The 14,276-nt window shown below is 42.2% G+C and overlaps 1 protein-coding gene across 3 annotated transcripts in view; it reads right to left on the reverse strand.

The window, feature by feature from the left end:
- LOC117406161 (cyclic nucleotide-gated channel cone photoreceptor subunit alpha-like) overlaps window positions 1–8,460 on the reverse strand; it is a 29,595-nt gene extending 21,135 nt beyond the window's left edge. Inside the window, exon 1 of one of the 3 annotated variants that reach the window (XM_059030382.1) lies at window positions 8,070–8,460. The gene's annotated coding sequence lies outside the window, so the exon portion shown is untranslated. Of the gene's footprint in view, window positions 1–5,775; window positions 6,344–8,069 lie in introns of those variants that run through there. The other 2 variants (XM_059030381.1, XM_059030384.1) reach the window with 2 other exon arrangements.
- Between the last annotated feature and the right edge of the window lie 5,816 nt (window positions 8,461–14,276).

Here is a 14,276-nt window from a genome sequence, read left to right on the forward strand (position 1 = left end):
ATTATACATGCAACACTATACAGTAGAATGCATTATACATGCAACACTATACAGTAGAATGCAGTATACATACAACACTATACAGTAGAACGCATTATACATGCAACACTATACAGTAGAATGCATGTGTTTTTTCTTTCAGTATTTAGACTTCAGGATGGGATACTCCGGTGCAATCAAAGGGGACGTGCTGAGATTAACCCCCTCCCCAGACATATGAGGTCACGGTACAAGCCAATAGCAAGATTTAAAAGGCTCGCATGCCCTTGTCTTTGATTTGGTGCAAAATCCCTTTTCTGTCTTGGAAATTGCATTAGCAGTAACTGATCCTACATGCTTCAGTGAAAAAATCAAATCAAACAAACAAGACTACTGTATAAAACGCAGATTATATGGAAGAATTTCAACAATATTAATAAGCACATCCCGATCAAGAAATCTGAGTTTGTAGCTAGTCTGTGAACATCAGCACTAATCAGATGGTCTTATGAGTAAATCAGACTCCAAACACTATGATGTGTTTAAGTGGCACATGACCATCCAACTATCCCAGTTAAATCTGAATCTCACAACAACCCGGAACATTAATGTGACCCAACAAAATAACCTGGCAGCAAGCCTGTTACAGTTTTACATGGAAAATGTACCCAGTAAAATTGCCTTCTACAATTAAGTGACATCCAATTTAAAGAAGCCAGTAACTGGCAGTGATGGTTTGAGGGTGGCATTCTAATACAAATCTGGCTGCTTTATTCGTTAATCGATCCAATTTATGTTCAGCAGAGGCATGTAAAAGTAAAGTATCACCATAATCAAACAAAGGAAAAATACAGCTCTTTATGACACGAGTTCTACTTTGAAGCAGTACTACTTTAGAACAGTGACACTGGAATTCTCAGTCAGACAGTAGAACGTTCCAGAGTGGACTGGACTGTATGATTCTGTCTCTAGAACAGTGACACTGGAATTCTCAGCTGCAGCCAGTCAGTCAGACAGCAGAACGTTCCAGAGTGGACTGGACTGTATGATTCTGTCTCTAGAACAGTGACAATGGAATTCTCAGCTGCAGCCAGTCAGTCAGACAGCAGAACGTTCCAGAGTGGACTGGACTGTATGATTCTGTTTCTTTAGAACAGTGACACTGGAATGCTGCTGCCACCTCCTACATCCAAAAAAGGCAGCTTTAAAATGTCATTGTTATTGCTTTTGTACAATGAAATCAACATACTGTATAGTACTGTAGGGCAGCAGTGTGGAGTAGTGGTTAGGGCTCTGGACTCTTGACCAGAGGGTTGTGGGTTCAATCCCCAGTGGGGGGGACACTGCTGCTGTACCCTTGAGCAAGGTACTTTACCTAGATTGCTCCAGTAAAACCCCAACTGTATAAATGGGTAATTGTATGTAAAATAATGTGATATCTGTAAAAAAATGTGAAATAATGTATAATGTGATATCTTGTAACAATTGTAAGTCGCCCTGGATAAGGGCGTCTGCTAAGAAATAAATAATAATAATAATAATAATACTGCCAGCAGGGGAAGTCTGCTCAATTTGCAGCCGTTTATATGGAACAGAGAAGCGTTTTATTAGTTTTGTGTTTTATTGCAATAGCTGTAGGATTCGTCCGCTTACAGCAGTTTTTTCCCCCTCCAGTTAAATAAATGTTAACTAATGTAACTGGCACACTGCTCTTCTTTCACCACTAGGAGACTCTGGATGATGTAGGCACAGATTGTGTAAAGTAAAAAGGATTACAGTTTGAATGGACCAGTACTTAAAAAAACCCAAAGAAACAGTCCAAGTAAACGTGTTCTTGACGATGAAAAGAAGCCTGATTTTTATAATTATTATTGTCACTTTAAACGAATCGACAAATTATTCCAAATAGCATAATAGGCTTGACAGTGTCTTTGCTGCCATGGCATTAGTCCTTGTAATTGCCACTGGATCTGCACAGGATTTCTACTGACGTAAGTAATGTCATGCTATTCAAAGGGAATACTGGTAAATAATGTACTGTATATGCTTATGGCCGTCATCACTCGATAAAGGCTGTTGATTAGCAAGCATGTATTGTAAGCCATTTGCTACTGGAGAAAGCGGTCATTATTGCACAGGAGTGGATTTGGGTTCCTGGACTTGTGAATTCCACTCGCTTTTCAATGGGAGAGGCAGCTTGCCATGGTTACTAGACCCGTAACCATGACGATATGGATACACTAAATGAAAATATCTAATTGTACAGGGAATTGTGAATGAGGGGATTTGTATTGGTCTCATTCAGTGCCAAATCCTTCACAGGCCAAGAACAGTTATTAAAGTGTAAGTGTGTGTGTGCATGTGTGTGTGTTTGTGTGTATGTTTGTGTTTGTTTGTGTGTGTGTGTATGCGTATGTGTATGCGTATGTGTTTGTGTGTATGCTTGTGTGTGTGTGTGTGTGTGTGTGTGTGTATGCGTCTGTATAATGTGAAATAATGTATAATGTGATATCTTGTAACAATTGTAAGTCGCCCTGGATAAGGGCGTCTGCTAAGAAATAAATAATAATAATAATAATGTGTTTGTGTGTATGCTTGTGTGTGTGTGCGCATATGTGTGTGTGTTTGTGTCTTTATTATTATTTATTTCTTAGCAGACGCCCTTATCCAGGGCGACTTACAATCGCAAGCAAATACAAATACATTCAAGTGTTACAATATAAAAGCACAGGGGATACTGGGTACAGTTTTTAAAGTTTTTAAAGATTTTTAACACCTACTATTTTTATATAAAAAAGTGGTTATAAACAATAGCAAAAACAAAACAATGGCAAAAGTGTATAATAACTGTATTGCAAAAACAAAGCAACCCCATACAATCGGTGAGACAGACATAGACAGACAGACATAGAAAGACAAACAGACCATATCCGTTATAAGCGATTATAAATGATAGAGTAAAAACCTATTACAAAAGTGTGTAATAAGACTCTTATTATTTCTAATCATATTCTGTAATTGTTAATAGCATAATTAATAACATGTTTATAGATTGTTTATAACACTTATATAAGATCCCTAAACTAAAGGGTTACCAATCCTTTTAAGATATCTAAAATTCAATTTAAGATATCTCAAAATGACTTCCTGTTCAATTAGAGATATCTCTCTGAATCATTTTTATCTATGTTCATTTTTAGAGATCTCTAAAAGGACAGGAAGTCCATTCAAAACATAGGTCATTTAGAGCTCTTGAAATGACTGTTAATTTCAAGATATCTTAAATTAATTTGAGATATCTCTAAATGAACAGGAAGTTATTTTGAGTTATCCACTGTCGTACCTTGCTAGCAAAACATTATAAAAAGATATCTGTAAATCAATTTGCAATCTCTATTTCATTTTTGGAGATCTCAAAATTAAATTATTAAGATATCTTCAAAAGGGTTTCTTTACAGATATCTCAAATTAATTTAAAGATATCTGAAATTTAAGAGATCTCTAAATGATAATTTTGCTTGCCACACTTCTTCAGTTCAGGTACCTTGTACATCAATGTGAACATGTTTTGAGAACTGTGCTTTTATCCACCTCTTTAAAAGCGTGAAACATGTATATAGAATAGTGCTGCATCATCACAATGTGACAGGCTCGCCACAACGCGACCCATGTAAGTCACAAAGTGGAACGCTGTCAAACGGTGCTGTGTTTGTATTTCAAGTATACGTTTAATGCATGTGCCAGTTTATGTACCAGTTATTTTTTTCAATATATACACTGATAGCGGTATAGCCTGCAGTACAATGTGAGTGAAGCAAGGAAGTATTGAACAGGCTGCGGATGCATGCTTGCTTTAAATAGATACATTTCAGAACCATTAGCTCTGTTCATAAGTTACTACAGAACTTAACATTGCGTGAACACAATTTACAGATTTGAGCTTGTGGAATCTACATTATTTTTTTCAAATTGTACATGTGATTGTGTTCCCTCATTTAAACAAATGAATAGAGTATATGATAATTGTATTAAATGAGGTGTTATATGCATGCTGCCTGTGTGTCTGTATACCATGGACTCGACATTGGACATGTTATGTTGGCTATAGCTAGATAACAGAGTTTGCAGATAAAATAGTGTTTGTTGTATACCTGTTCACGCTAGGAATGTTACCGTGTAAATGTAATGTTAATATGAACAGCTGACCCTGTCTCTCACGGTGTCAGTGTGTCACTTAGTGTGACGAAATGCCATTCGTGTTTCATCAAGTCTAGTGGGTATATTTTGCAGTGCGTAAACAAGGGAGACTGGAGTTGCTAAAGTACAAATAAGATACTTAAAAAAATTAAAAAATTAAAAATGATCAAACAAACAAAAAAACGTCTGGACTGCACAGAATTGCTGGGAACTACGCGACTGCGTGCCGTTTGCAAGACATAGGCTGAGGAGGGAGTCTCCTCATCGGAATAAAATCAGCGTGCCACGAATTGATACAAGGTAATTACCATTATTGAAATTACTGATAAGACGAATTAAACATTTGAATATTAGTATTAGCCTTTTTTTTGCTTTTTTTTTTTAAGCAGCTATTTAATTTTTCAGTCATCCTGGGTGTATAATTTGTGGCTAATTAGTTTAAGTTGCCATATTGTGCTATACCTATTCCGTACTTTATATTGAGTTCAATAATAATAATAATAATAATAATAATAATAATAATAATAAATTGAATCATTAAATATATTTACGTGTTGTCGTTTTTCTTTCTTTCTTTCTTTCTTTCTTTCTTTCTTTTACTCGCTGCGTCAGGCTATGTTTTGTATTGACGTTGTTGGTGTGGTTTAACCTGGCGGTTTAACCTGGTGGTTTCGGATGCTTGATGTTGCAACCTTTCGCTGCTCTGTCTGGGCTAAATCCCGCAAGAACTGATCAGTTACAAAATGACCGCATTACACACAATTGTAGATTCATATTAAATATAAACTAAATGAAAACGCACGGCGCACTGAAGAATAAGCACGTAAAATAATCACTTAAAATAATGTTCTTGATCACCCTAGTAGCTTTTCTTTTTTTACTTTAATTTGTTTTCACTGCAGGTGACATTAACTAATAAAAGCGGCTGTTTACGTCATTTTGACAAAATGTATTTAGAGTGTGTCGTGGCTGAAAACCGGGACTTTTTAAAGATTTTGAGCAAAATGTCTGGACACCGGGACCTATGATGGAAATCCGGGACGTCTGGTCAGCCTAAAACTAATGAATTAGGATGAGTCGAAATAAGAGTATAGCCGAAAACAATGTCACTGTGGTCTGTAGTTCGGGGTCCGTCTGTGCTGCTCGGACACGCGTGCTCTGCATTTAGATTAGCGTTACAGTAAACCCAGCTAAATCAAAGTAAAGCAGATCTAGACATCTGCTATCCTGTTAGCTACTTACAGGATCAAAATATCCTTCGAGTGACACTATTATTTAACCACATTTCTAAAATATCCCATTGTGAGAACAAGGAGTTGCATCGCATTTTGCTCATTAAACTTTTAGACACCTGTCGTAATGTCTAATATTTTATGGTAGGCTCTCGTTTGCCACTCAGTACATTCAAACATACCGTATTTCTCGTGGTGTCTCTTCGCGTTTAGTGCTGTAACCGTTCACTCAAATCGACTTACCAAAAAACACAGATATAATTATGCATAATCAATATACAGTATATAAGAACGACATATAATTAAAGATGAACTAGTATTGTACTGAGTTACCCACTCACACTGTAGAAATAGTTTTAACCCCTACCTTGCTGTATTGTGCAAACCGTAGTCCTCAAGCAGTTCCACAGAACATTATACTTCCAGTAATCCTTTTCAGTTTCATGTTAAATAACCCCATTGTTGCAACAAAAATATATAATATATATACACATAAATCCTGTGGAAAGGGTAACCCTCATGCCCGTAGTTCCGTTAGTTCAGTACGCAACAAGTCCACAGGCATCATAAGAATCCTTCAGGTGTAAAGACTTTGCAGTTAAAGGCTGTTTCACTTCTCTTAGCAGCTCGGGTGAAGGACAGCTCGGAGCTGAATCCTGATGTCACTGGTAATCAGCGCTCGCTCTATTCCCCTCTCACTGTCTCGCTCACTCACTCAAACTCTAAATTCGCAAACGTCACGCACCTCATCTTCTTAATATTCATCAGTGTCACCACGCTTGTACGCCACAAACTAACTATTGTCACCACAATGTCGAGCGTGTGCTGCAGGTTGTATTTTACTCTTCACTACATTACGGATTCTGCGTTTGAAGAACAGCGCGAGGTATTATATTGTATATAAACTGCATACTCTTTCTGGCGGCCGCGAATAATCTCTCTAGGCTACTGTACTTCTGTATATGTACAAACATTTTGAGAAATGGAGACTGCATTCGTTTTTAATAAACCCTCAATTTTCGATTATTGGTATGAATTAAAGTGTGGAGGTGTCCTTCACACTGTCTGTCCCGTGATGTGTGTAGTTGGCCATGATACACATCATGTTTTAAAAATGCAGACTAGAATGAAAGCCTCGGGTGTGGTCACCTGACAATATTGTCCCCAGCCCCCTTACCCCAATCCACAGCTACAATATTCATCCAGTACTGGGTACACTGCCAACAATGCTCCATTACCATCCTATTGCTGAGTTGACAAGAATCTGTGTTTCAGCTCACAGGTATTTCATGTTAATAATATGTGTTTCAGATCACAGGTATTTCATGTTAATAATCCGTGTTTCAGATCACAGGTATTTCATGTTAATAATCCGTGTTTCACATCACAGGTATTTCATGTTAATAATCCGTGTTTCAGATCACAGGTATTTCATGTTAATAATCCGTGTTTCAGATCACAGGTATTTCATGTTAATAATCCGTGTTTCAGATCACAGGTATTTCATGTTAATAATCTGTGTTTCAGCTCACAGGTATTTCATGTTAATAATCCGTGTTTCAGATCACAGGTATTTCATGTTAATAATCTGTGTTTCAGATCACAGGTATTTCATGTTAATAATCCGTGTTTCACATCACAGGTATTTCATGTTAATAATCTGTGTTTCACATCACAGGTATTTCATGTTAATAATCCGTGTTTCAGATCACAGGTATTTCATGTTAATAATCCGTGTTTCAGATCACAGGTATTTCATGTTAATAATCCGTGTTTCAGATCACAGGTATTTCATGTTAATAATCCGTGTTTTAAGGTTCTATGCAGGTTAGGAAATCTCTGCAGGCCTTCTTGCTCCTAGTCTTCATCATCATTTCACATGGAGAGTGAAACTCCCCCTTCCTGTCAGTAACCAACCAGCTACTTCTCCACGTGACTGACATGCTTGGCAGCCAGTAAAACGATTGGCCCTGAACAAACTGTTGAGGTGAAATGACCTAGGAAGTAGAAGTGTAACATATTTCCTGGAAGACAAAGCAAGCAAACCGAGAACTTCCTTTAACCTAGCGCAGTACCAGACGCCCTGTTTGAAACTGAAAATACATGCTTGTGACAGCGTGCTTTCTTCAGAATGGTATTTGAGAACTGCTAGTGAATGCAGGCGCATGACAGGTAAGATCATTCAATTATTATTGTTTAGCTACAATCATCTTAAATAACACTGTAGAACAATCATAATGTAATAGTATGTATTAGATTACACAAGTCATAATGCAATAGTATGTATTAGATTACACAATTCATAATGCAATAGTGTGTATTAGATTACACAAGTTATAATGCATGTCTTTGTAGAAAGCTTTTGGAGACACAGTGCAGTATTCAACACAATACCCACCAGCTTATTTGTATTCTTGATGTCAGAACTGAATTAAAGTAAATCTCTTTAATTGGAAACTGGCAGAAACTAATTAATGTTTTTAATTTCCCTTCTGTACTTTAAATCATCAGATAAAAACATGTAAAACATACAACTGAGGAATTGAAATTTCACAGAATTCAAACTGCTGCAGCCGTCCACCCCAATGATTATGTAGAGGTTAAACTACATACAAGAATGTTTCTTTATCTGTTTGTAAAAATAGTAGACTTTGAACTTACCAGCTAAACAGACCCCTGGAAAAACATCATTTTCAATTGCAATGCCTGCGTTTCATACATACTGCTCTTTGATTACACTGAAGCGTCTGTCAAACAAAGTCTGTATTTCTCCCTTTTCAAATTAAATGACCTGGATTGGCAGCAGATCTGCACTGGAAGAGACACAAGGCAGCAGCACTGGCTTCCAGCGATGCTGTTTGTTAAGCAAGCTGGAAGCACATTATGTGATTAACGAGCTGAAGCACTGCTGGTCACTATAGAGTCATCAGACCCTGACACTTCAGCTTCATCAGTCTCCTTGCCCTCGTCTTCATGCTCCGCATGCTTCTTGTTATACATTTGCACTGCCTCATTAAACTGGTCCCCCGAGAACCAGAAGCAGTGCTGGGGCTCCACATGCTGGCTGCTGGAAAGACACAAAGCAGCAGTGACTATCACTGGCTCATCAAGCACTGCTCATTACAGCTCTGCACAAAAGCTTTGCATCACCCTGTACAATTAACTCATGCTGCTTCATGAGGTCGCATGAAACCTGCTTAATAATGTTACCTTAACATAATGTATTACATACCACTTTGTGGTTTTCCATATACTTTACGAAAAACTGACCAATTAAAAAAAAAAAAAAGTGACATTTCTAACATGAAATACTGTACTACTGTAATGGCTTCCGGAAGAGTTTTGTGATATCATTTTTCAGTTTCTTGGCTTGCATGATGTTAAATATAAGATCTATATTATGTATGTGTAGTGTTTTTGCTTGATGATATCTCAATCCTCATTGTAGGTGATGCAAACCGTTTCACCAGAGCTGCAGTTGTGTTTTAGATGCCTGTGAGTAAAGACCTGGCCCTGAACACTGCACACGTTACAAACTCAAGGTTTTTATTTTCAAACTAACAATCACATTGGTAAAAAAGTACAGTATTTACATTCTTAGTAAGGAAACCTCTCTCTCAATTGACGTGTTGGCTTTGGCGATATCAAATACAGACGTGAGATGGAACAGACTGCATGTTACTCTTATAACAGGTAAAGATAACCCCCCAGTATTAAAATATTCAAACCCAGCACAAAATAAATCCAAATCCAAACGTTAGCGTCATACCTTTTTCCATTGCAGAAGGTAACAACCAGCTGTGTCCCATTGAACCCACGGATAACCCCAGGCAGGTAAGTGAGGGAGGCGGGCTCTGCTAGTGCTAGAACACGGTCCCCCAGCGTCAAGGTACGAGAGCAAGTAAACCTTCCAAAGATAAAAGCAGCACTTTGCACTGCGGTGGAACCGTCCGCCCACAGGATCACATAGTGCTTTCCATCACCAACTCGCTCATGGACCTCCCCTGAGATTGAAGCAAAGACAAGGAATGAATCAGTGGGGCAACTTAGCTCAGCAGTCTTATTCCATCTGGGAGTCCCAGCTGTAATGAAAGTGCTCATGTGTGTTGAGCGGGGGCAGGACTGAGTGGCAGGGAGTCACAGCTGTAATGAAAGTGCTTGTGTGTGTTGAGCGAGGGCAGGACTGAGTGGCAGGGAGTCACAGCTGTAATGAAAGTGCTCATGTGTGTTGAGTGAGGGCAGGACTGAGTGGCAGGGAGTCCCAGCTGTAATGAAAGTGCTTGTGTGTGCAAGTGCAATTATGTGCAAGTACACATGTATTTACTAAATAACTACTATGTAATTACACAGTAATTGGGGCAGCAGTGTGGAGTAGTGGTTAGGGCTCTGGACTCTTGACCGGAGGGTCGTGGGTTCAATCCCCGTGGAGGACACTGCTGCTGTACCCTTGAGCAAGGTACTTTACCCAGATTGCTCCAGTAAAAACCCAGCTGTATAAATGGGTAATTGTATGTAAAAATAATGTGTAAAAAAATAATGTAATTAAATGTAAAAAATAATGTGATATCTTGTAACAATTGTAAGTCGCCCTGGATAAGGGCGTCTGCTAAGAAATAAATAATAATAATAATAATAATTAGAGACACCATGTAAAGTGTTACTGAGTTTGGACTGTACTTACATGCCCTTTGTGTAAGAGACTCAGATACAAGAGATATTCTCAAAGTCTCATTCCTTTAATGATTTAAACAACAGATCTGTTAAAACATTCTGATCCAATGAATAGACCCCTGCTGCTTCAGTTCCATCAATACAAGCTGCACCTTCTGTAAAACCCACCTGGGCAATACCATCCATCTAGTGACCAGCGGGCAAGCAGCTTCTCTCCTGGAGTCAGTTTAGGGAGGCTCTGTCTGGCATTCTTTACATACTTGGGAATATCCTCAAAGGTACTCGCACCTTTCCATAAAAAAAAAAAGTTATATAAATAATGTATTGCTGACTTTCTAATAAAATAGGAATTCCTTGTCCTGACTTAAACCGTGTTTTCATGACCTGATAAAGTAACTGAGAAATCTTCTGAAGCTTCACAGTTTTGAACTGTTTAACTCTGGACTGTTTCTGTAAAACAACTCGTAATTTAATAAATGCAGAATAATAAACAACACTGCTGGTAAATGTGCTTCATTAGTATATTATATATTGTGGATTATGTGGTTTCTCTTCTGTTTTAATCACAGACAATCTCCATTCATAGAAAAGTGACCATGGTTAACCATGTTTTTTACACTGTATTACAGCAGTGGTTTACACTTTATCAGACGTTGCTATTCTTTTACCATGGTGTACCAGAGCCTGAGCACACGGTATACATCTACTGTTTTTTTCTTTTAAGGAGCCAGTGATGAGAGGCTTGGGAAAGCTGGATGTGTTCAGCAGGTTCTCTGAGAACAGCTTCCTCCACTAAGCCTGCCTCGGGTCACAGGGTCAGCATTATGCCACAGCTGTTTGCAGGAGCCCTCGGCTTCACGCTACGTCTTCCTGATAATAAAGAAATGGGCTTGTCTGGAGGCCTGCGTTACAATCAATGCAGTTCAGTTTCATGAAATCCAGACCCTCTGCAAACTGGCCTCATAGTGAGTGTATATCGCAGTCCCCCGGCCTGGAGGAGGGCAGTATCATAGCGAGTGTATATCGCAGTCCCCCAGCCTGGAGGAGGGCAGTATCATAGCGAGTGTATATCGCAGTCCCCGGGCCTGGAGGAGGGCAGTATCACAGCGAGTGTATATCGCAGTCCCCCGGCCTGGAGGAGGGTAGTATCATAGCGAGTGTATATCGCAGTCCCCTAGCCTGGAGGAGGGCAGTATCACAGCGAGTGTATATCACAGTCCCCCGGCCTGGAGGAGGGCAGTATCATAGCAAGTGTATATCGCAGTCCCCCAGCCTGGAGGAGGGCAGTATCATAGCGAGTGTATATCGCAGTCCCCCGGCCTGGAGGAGGGCAGTATCATAGCGAGTGTATATCGCAGTCCCCCGGCCTGGAGGGCAGTATCATAGTGAGTGTATATCGCAGTCCCCCAGCCTGGAGGAGGGCAGTATCATAGCGAGTGTATATCGCAGTCCCCCAGCCTGGAGGAGGGCAGTATCATAGCGAGTGTATATCGCAGTCCCCCAGCCTGGAGGAGGGCAGTATCATAGCGAGTGTATATCGCAGTCCCCCAGCCTGGAGGAGGGCAGTATCATAGCGAGTGTATATCACAGTCCCCCGGCCTGGAGGAGGGCAGTATCATAGCGAGTGTATATCGCAGTCCCCCAGCCTGGAGGAGGGCAGTATCATAGCGAGTGTATATCGCAGTCCCCCGGCCTGGAGGAGGGCAGTATCATAGCGAGTGTATATCGCAGTCCCCCGGCCTGGAGGAGGGTAGTATCATAGCGAGTGTATATCGCAGTCCCCCGGCCTGGAGGAGGGCAGTATCATAGCGAGTGTATATCGCAGTCCCCCGGCCTGGAGGGCAGTATCATAGTGAGTGTATATCGCAGTCCCCCGGCCTGGAGGGCAGTATCACAGCGAGTGTATATCGCAGTCCCCGGGCCTGGAGGAGGGCAGTATCATAGCGAGTGTATATCGCAGTCCCCCGGCCTGGAGGAGGGCAGTATCATAGCGAGTGTATATCGCAGTCCCCCGGCCTGGAGGGCAGTATCATAGTGAGTGTATATCGCAGTCCCCTAGCCTGGAGGAGGGCAGTATCATAGCGAGTGTATATCGCAGTCCCCCGGCCTGGAGGAGGGCAGTATCATAGCGAGTGTATATCGCAGTCCCCCGGCCTGGAGGGCAGTATCATAGTGAGTGTATATCGCAGTCCCCTAGCCTGGAGGAGGGCAGTATCATAGCGAGTGTATATCGCAGTCCCCTAGCCTGGAGGAGGGCAGTATCATAGCGAGTGTATATCGCAGTCCCCCGGCCTGGAGGGCAGTATCACAGCGAGTGTATATCGCAGTCCCCGGGCCTGGAGGAGGGCAGTATCATAGCGAGTGTATATCGCAGTCCCCCGGCCTGGAGGAGGGCAGTATCATAGCGAGTGTATATCGCAGTCCCCCGGCCTGGAGGAGGGTAGTATCATAGCGAGTGTATATCGCAGTCCCCCGGCCTGGAGGGCAGTATCATAGTGAGTGTATATCGCAGTCCCCCGGCCTGGAAGAGGGCAGTATCATAGCGAGTGTATATCGCAGTCCCCCGGCCTGGAGGAGGGCAGTATCATAGCGAGTGTATATCGCAGTCCCCCAGCCTGGAGGAGGGCAGTATCATAGTGAGTGTATATCGCAGTCCCCCGGCCTGGAGGAGGGCAGTATCATAGCGAGTGTATATCGCAGTCCCCCGGCCTGGAGGGCAGTATCATAGTGAGTGTATATCGCAGTCCCCCGGCCTGGAGGAGGGCAGTATCATAGCGAGTGTATATCGCAGTCCCCCAGCCTGGAGGAGGGCAGTATCATAGCGAGTGTATATCGCAGTCCCCCGGCCTGGAGGGCAGTATCATAGTGAGTGTATATCGCAGTCCCCCAGCCTGGAGGAGGGCAGTATCATAGTGAGTGTATATCGCAGTCCCCCAGCCTGGAGGAGGGCAGTATCATAGCGAGTGTATATCGCAGTCCCCCAGCCTGGAGGAGGGCAGTATCATAGCGAGTGTATATCGCAGTCCCCCAGCCTGGAGGAGGGCAGTATCATAGTGAGTGTATATCGCAGTCCCCCAGCCTGGAGGAGGGCAGTATCATAGCGAGTGTATATCGCAGTCCCCCAGCCTGGAGGAGGGCAGTATCATAGCGAGTGTATATCGCAGTCCCCCGGCCTGGAGGGCAGTATCATAGTGAGTGTATATCGCAGTCCCCTAGCCTGGAGGAGGGCAGTATCATAGCGAGTGTATATCGCAGTCCCCCAGCCTGGAGGAGGGCAGTATCATAGCGAGTGTATATCGCAGTCCCCCAGCCTGGAGGAGGGCAGTATCATAGCGAGTGTATATCGCAGTCCTCCGGCCTGGAGGGCAGTATCATAGCGAGTGTATATCGCAGTCCCCCAGCCTGGAGGAGGGCAGTATCATAGCGAGTGTATATCGCAGTCCCCCGGCCTGGAGGGCAGTATCATAGTGAGTGTATATCGCAGTCCCCCAGCCTGGAGGGCAGTATCATAGCGAGTGTATATCGCAGTCCCCCGGCCTGGAGGGCAGTATCATAGCGAGTGTATATCGCAGTCCCCCGGCCTGGAGGGCAGTATCATAGCGAGTGTATATCGCGGGAGGGTAATATTGCATTCATGTGTTTTTAAGCGGTCTGGTCCATCTGAAGCAGGCGGGCTGCTTCTCATTCTCATCCTTTAAGCTGTTTCACTTGTTTATGCCGACGCCTGCATCTGCTGGATGTGAACTTCAGTCTGTCGGGAGTATGCAGGTACTTCTGTTTTCATCCGTAACTCAAAACACATAACGCTATTATGCAAACTATTTCAGCAACACTTGCCTAATTTGGGTATGTTCTTTTATAACGGCATCAACGTCCCATTCTAAATGAGCTGTCTGCTCCTATTTCTGGATAGGATACCCGAGGCTGATTGAGCACATAAGCTTTGTGTTATTCTTGTCCTCTGTACAATTCCACTGAAATGTGCACATGCTTGCTGTCCCTCATGCACACTGTGTTCTGATCAAAACCCCCACATCGGGGCAGAGGTGCCAGAAGGTCCTTAATGCTCATCATGTCTGGCACAGAGCGTCTTGTGTAACTGGTGAACAAGCCAAGCAGATCTATGATGAGAGAAGGATCAGTCCTGAGCTTAATGAAATCATAAGGACTGTATATGCCAGCCTACTGGGAGCTCAT

Source organism: Acipenser ruthenus, chromosome 9 (genome assembly GCF_902713425.1).
Source record: "Acipenser ruthenus chromosome 9, fAciRut3.2 maternal haplotype, whole genome shotgun sequence".
Lineage (NCBI taxonomy): Eukaryota > Metazoa > Chordata > Actinopteri > Acipenseriformes > Acipenseridae > Acipenser > Acipenser ruthenus.